This window comes from Salvelinus sp. IW2-2015, linkage group LG36 (genome assembly GCF_002910315.2).
Source record: "Salvelinus sp. IW2-2015 linkage group LG36, ASM291031v2, whole genome shotgun sequence".
Classification (NCBI taxonomy): Eukaryota; Metazoa; Chordata; class Actinopteri; order Salmoniformes; family Salmonidae; genus Salvelinus; species Salvelinus sp. IW2-2015.
In genome coordinates, this window is record NC_036875.1 from 29,109,736 (window position 1) to 29,116,287 (window position 6,552).

Below are 6,552 nucleotides of genomic sequence, written 5' to 3' on the forward strand. Positions count from 1 at the left end.
CCTTTATTTCTTTCAGGTTTGTTAATCCTCCAATGAGATAAGCTATAAGTGTTTAAACTAATATTTATGGATGCAGTTATTTGTTATGAGGCCAAAGTATTTATGAACAGCTTACCGACAGTTAATATTAAATGTTTTCTAAATGGTGAGKTGACTATTAACAAATACCTTATATGATTTATTAAACACAGTCCTGAAACTTCCCAGACACTTCCCAGAAAGGGTGTGGCGGTTTGCAGAAGTTGGTTGCGTGCTAGCTCTTCTGTTATGMCWAGCTTACATACAGGTAGGACTGGCTGTGACTGGTAACCTGCTTTACTGTAATCKAATGTGATCACAGGCCATTTCAAAGAAAGTGTGGTTAGGAGGACTGGAGATTCTAAAATCCAATGGGGGAAGATCCAGCTGAGGTTGTTTCACACCTGAAAACATTCTCCAGCAATGTCTTGTCAAACTGAAGAATCTTCCTTAATCACACTTCAGTCAACCTGAAACCACTCAGTGTAAAACGAAGTGAAGAGGAGGACCTTGGGTTTATCATCTCTAAGAAGATACATGGATTCATGTAAGTATTGTAATTGTTACTGCAAACTATTGGTACACTTAGGATTAATATTTAGCATGAAGATAGCCATTAGGAAGGATTAACAGCAGGTTTAAAGTTAGTTCTGATAAAGAGTAAAACTTTATAGATTTTTGAATGGTCCTGCAGCTAAGTCATGAGGTCCACCTGGCTACCACAACACAGTGTCTTCAGTTAAGTTTGTGGTCCTCACGGAGAAGCAACTCCACCATGGGGCTCATGTTGTGTCTCAATTGCAATGGCTCATTAGCTAGTCCTCACTATGCAGCTCTGCCTGGAGGCTCTCTAAAGTCTTGTTCACACTGCAGGCCTTAAAAGGATACTTTAGTATTTTGGCAATGAGGTCCTTTCTCTACTTCCCCAGAGTCAGYTGAACTCGTGGATACCATTTTTATGTGTCCAGTATGAAGGAAGTTAGAGGTCGTTTCGCAAGCCAATGCTAACTTGCGTTAAGGCAATTACTGGAAGTCTATYGGTATCTGCTATTGTGCTAGTAGATATCTATTGATCCCCTACACTATTTTGTGTTTGTTTTCTCACATGAACAGAAATTGAGCAAACAGTGTAGAATCTTTACAACCAGGAATTGACAGAGGGATTTCTACTAGTTAACACAGCCACAAAGTCAGAACAGCTTTCCCATTATGACAACAGATTCATTCTTGCGGGAGAAAACAATTGGCAAATATCACAGCCAGTCACAACACTGGCAGGTAAGTAATACTGTGAAACACTATCGTTCCACTATTACTGCAGAAATATTATGGACATTTTCTCAAATTACAATCCAAAAATCCTATGTGTAGCACCTTGTCACGCCCTGGCCTTAGTATTCTTTGTTTCCTTTATTATTTTAGTTAGGTCAGGGTGTGACATGGGGAATGTATGTGTTTTTGTATTGTCTAGGGTGGTTGTATGGTTTAGGGGGTTAAGTAGAGTAGATGGGTTTGTGTTTAGTGTAGGTGTCTAGCTGTGTCTATGGTTGCCTGAATGGTTCTCAATCAGAGACAGATGTCATTAATTGTCTCTGATTGGGAGCCATATTTAAGACAGCCATAGGCACTAGGTTAATGTGGGTAATTGTCTATGTTCTATGTTGCATGTGTGCACTTAGTTCGGTTTAGCTTCACGTTTGTTTTGTTCATTTTGTAAGTGTTTGTTTTTTCCCTTCATTAAAAGAAGATGTATTTTCCACACGCTGCGTTTTGGTCCTCTCTTCCACATCAAGACGATCGTGACACACCTTTAACCAGTGATAACTAGAGAAGTAACTTTAAAGCTAGAATCCTTAATTGAAACAAAAACAAAGTGGTCCCCCCACCTGAGGGATGGGCCTGGAGAAATATAGGCTCTCAAATTCATAGACACCGCTATGGATGCAAGCACTGACCATCCACGATGTTTCCATTTACATTGTTTACAAACATTGGAGTAAAACGAGCTTGTATTTTGGTTCTGATGGTGTACGACAGTTGAACTAAGCTCATGAGGGATTCATAAGTTATATCCTATAAGAGTCAATGGGTATACAGTATATCATTAATTTATATGTCCAAAAATTGATGTAGCGTCTAAGGAGTCCAGCTTTAACCATTAGTTTCTTGTTAGATCCTGTCACGCCCTGGCCATAGAGAGGCTTTTATTCTCTATTTTGGTTAGGCCAGGGTGTGACTAGGGTGGGCATTCTAGTTTTTTTTATTTCTATGTTTTCTGTTTCTATGTTTTGGCCGGGTATGGTTCTCAATCAGGGACAGCTGTCTATCGTTGTCTCTGATTGGGAATCATACTTAGGCAGCCTGTTTTTCCACCTTAGTTGTGGGTAGTTGACTTTGTTAGTGGCCTGTATAGCCCTAGTAAGCTTCACGTTCGTTTTTTTTGTTTCTTGTTTTTGTTGGCGACATTCTTAAATAAAAATAAATGTACGCTCACCACGCTGCACCTTGGTCCGGTCATTTCCCTGACGATGTTCATGACAGGTCCATCCTTTGAAGTTTCAGGATTTTGAGGAACTCCCTCTCCTGGTTTTATAATTCTTATCACAAACGGTGCGCTTCATGTTGTCATTTATATGCTTGGAGATAATTGTGTTAGGTTTGGACACCCTCCACAAATGAATTACTGTTGTGCTATGTGTGCAAGTGTCAGAAGATTAACCTTATCTGTCTTACCATGTGCGTTGCTATAATGCTGAGAATGTGTTAGTCGTTGCTGGTTAGTACTCTGTATGATGATGGAGTAAAAAGCATGGACCATGCACGTGTTACAGAGATAGCATGCAGAGCTGTGGCCTTGCATGGTGACTAAAGAGTAACCTGCTAAAAAAGTATGTCTTAGTGGTGTGTGTGGTTGACATCTGAGTAAAGTGTTGACTAGGGTTCAGTCAGTTAGTTGACATTTTGTGTTTTTTTAATTGTATATTTTGTACTGTCTTGATGTTCTTCTCTGTTACGTTCTTTTGTGAGTTACGTTATCTTGTTTTACACTCTGAGTTTTTCACTCCAAATCTTCTCTTTGTTTTGTCTCAAGTCATTCACGCCTTGAACATCAGTCATCAGATTCATTGTGAGAGGTCAATCATGTCAGATATGAGTAATTACATTGACACCGTGTGGGAAAGTAATTTTCATTCATTTTCCCCTATGCCGGTTTTGGCGATCGTCCAGTAATGAATGACTTACTATAACCATCATAATACTGTACTTCTCTCACTAGAGAGCTTTTCCACCATCCATTTCAATGGGTAGAAATTGTTACTGTAGCTGGTTGACTAAAGCCGTTAATCGGACATTTCGGTCAACACTTTACTGTAGGTATCCTTGTTGATGACGCCTTTATAACAGCTATATTACACATTATACCAAATGTCATAAGCTGTCATAAGTATTTTTAAATAGTAGTGAGTAACGGCATAAGATGTTGTAAAACTAGTTAATAATGGGTTTTATAGATGACTGTTCATCCTGTTGTCATATTCTCTAATGTCAACTGTTAGTAACAACTGCTATTACACAGTCTGCAAGACAACTTATGTCATATGTTATTACATGCTACATAAGAGTCTACATACCAGATGTTATAACAGGGTGTTTTGTCATTTACCAACCTCTGTGTCACATTATTAAATTGAATGGAATGACGGACGTCATAACCTTGTCATATGGCTTTATAGTGTGTGCACAGACACCTTCGGTATAGTGACATTCATTTGAGGTGTTATGAAACAGCTACTGTATGAATGTGCTTATACCACAGGTTGAGTTGAGTATCACAAAATGTTACCATTCAAATGATCTGCAAGAAACATGGGCAAATGGGAGCACAGATGTAGATTTGATTCTGGCGCCTACTAGCACTCTTGTCTCCACATCCTGTAGTGCTTCTGTCAAGGCACAGCCGTATCACTGTAGCCTAGCAGTTAACAGCGCTGGGCCAATAACTGAAAGATCGCAGGTTTGAATCCCCAAGCTTACTAGGTGAAAAATCTGTGTGTTCCCTTGAGCAAGGCACTAAACCCTAATTGCTCTTGTCAGTAGCCCTGGATAAGAGCATCTGCTAAATGACTAAAATGTAAAAATGTAAATGCCATATTGCCAATGGCACATCATCCAGAATAGACACTATGTTGTTACACGATATAAAGCAAAGATATCATACAAAACTTCAGACAAATGCCATGTCGTAGCAGAATGTACATTTGATATCACTCTCATTACAAGTGGACATAAGTAGTGTGACACCACACAGTTGATAACTTAGTTATGTCATGATGTGGCCCTTTCTGAGTATAGATGATGGCTTCTCACTCTCTCCTACACCCAGGTTCTGTTATCTCTGGTCGTAAATTCCTGGCGGAGACCCATTCCCCCTTTTCATGCAGAGAGAGACCACAGAGTGATCAAGGGATTTCACATGGCCAAACTCCTAAATCTCCAAAAATGGGAAAATTAAACTAATTGTCCACTTGTGAGAATGTGGGAAATGTCCGTGGACACTTAAGTGACAGTTATGTTGAGTGTGTTTCATTTGGTGAGCTCACGAAGGACAGGAGACACACATAACTGTATCTCTGAATGTGTACATTTCTCAATTATGGTGTTTGCATCTAATTCTTGAATAACATGATTGAGTAAAGATGAAACTATTTGTGAAATGATGTATAACCTTTAATGTGAGAGAATTGTATTCCCTTTAAAGTTTAACCAAGTCATTTGCCCTCCCCCATGAGCACAGACATGATCAGGCTCATAGAACCTCCTTTTCTACTGTTACGAATTAAAGCCCCTCCTAAGAAAATCCTCTTTAGACTGAGCAAACCCACAGCGTGAGCTGCGATTGCGAATAGTTTAGACCACGCATACCTTGGTGTAAACTGAGGTGGCACAGGTTTGAGTACCAAGATTAGAAAACCATACCACATGGAGCACTGGCTACACGGCTGGAAACGGCTCAACTCTGAGACTATCGATCCCTACAGAATAAGAGCAAATCTTAGATACTAATTACTAGTCTGCAGCTAGAAATTATGTAAATCTGGGACGAGAATACCAACATCCGCCGAAACATCTATTCTTTGAGAACATTTCTGAATGGTACTCTGAAGTATCCATTCCAACCACAAAATACTTTGATCTTCAGGGAAACAGAAAGAGAGAGAGAGACTCGGATGAACTGACTCTCCAGTAGACGGACTGACGATTCCAACAGAGAAGATCACACCTGAGAGAAGATCACAACAACAGATGTGATCTTCTCTGGGGTGGCAGGTAGCCTAGTGGTTAGAGCGTTGGGCCAGTTAACCGAAAGATTGCTAGATCAAATCCCTCAGCTGACAAGGTAAAAATCTCCTGTAGTCAAATGTATTTGTTTTCCGTAAAGGCCTGCACCAGATTTCTTCTTCCTTTCCTCTACCCCTATGGACCTCACCAGGTGAGATCCTAAGTGAACATGTTATCATTCAAATGTAACTATTCAAAGGTCATGAACAGTCAAAGTCATGTTCCTCATGAAATTGGATGATATTTGAAGGAAACCAGATCAAAGTATGATGACCAAAGTATGAAAAATTACTGTAGATTCTACATTGATAAAGTTTGATCATAAAGTTACTTGTCACGAACGTCAAAGGGAGAGAGAGAGGACCAAGGCGCAGCGTGTAAAAAATACATCTTCTCTTTATTTAGGAGATGAACGAACGAAGCAAAACAACAAATAGACGACCGTGAAGCTATAACCGAACAAAATGCAAACATGCAACCTAGACAGACACAGACCTAGACAGACCTAGACAATGACCCAACAAAAACATGATGCCTATGGCTGCCTAAAATATGGCTCCCAATCAGAGACAAATGAAAGACATCTGTCTCTGATTGAGAACCACTCAGGCAACCATAGACATACCTAGAAACATCACTCAACCATAGACATACCTAGAAACATTCACTCAACACAAACCCATACACTAAACCCAACACCCCCCTTTTCCATAAAACCACCCGAAACGAGACAAAACACAAACATTCCCCATGTCACACCCTGACCTAACTAAAATAATAAAGAAAACAAAGATAACTAAGGCCAGGGTGTGACATAACCCCCCCCTTAAGGTGCGAACTCCGGGCGCACCAGCATAAAGTCTAGGGGAGGTCTGGGTGGGCGTCTGTTCACGGTGGCGGCTCTGGCACAGGTCGTGGTCCCCACCCCACCATAGTCACTACCCGCTTACGTAGCCTCCTCTAAATGACCACCCTCCAACTTAACCCCACAGGATTAATGGGCAGCACCGGACTAAAGGGCAGCACCGGACTAAGGGGCAGCACCGGACTAAGGGGCAGCACCGGACTAAGGGGCAGCACCGGACTAAGGGGCAGCCCCGGGACAAGGTAGCTCAGGACAGAGAGGTAGCTCAGGACAGAGGGATAGCTCAGGACAGAGGGATAGCTCAGGATAGAGGGGCAACTCCGGACTGA

General features: G+C 41.0%; 1 protein-coding gene across 3 annotated transcripts in view; it reads left to right on the forward strand.

Moving 5' to 3' along the window:
• Nucleotides 1–6,552, forward strand: part of LOC111959937 (interleukin-1 receptor-like 2) — a 38,308-nt gene that overhangs the window by 7,322 nt on the left and 24,434 nt on the right. The gene's annotated exons all lie outside the window — the stretch shown is intronic.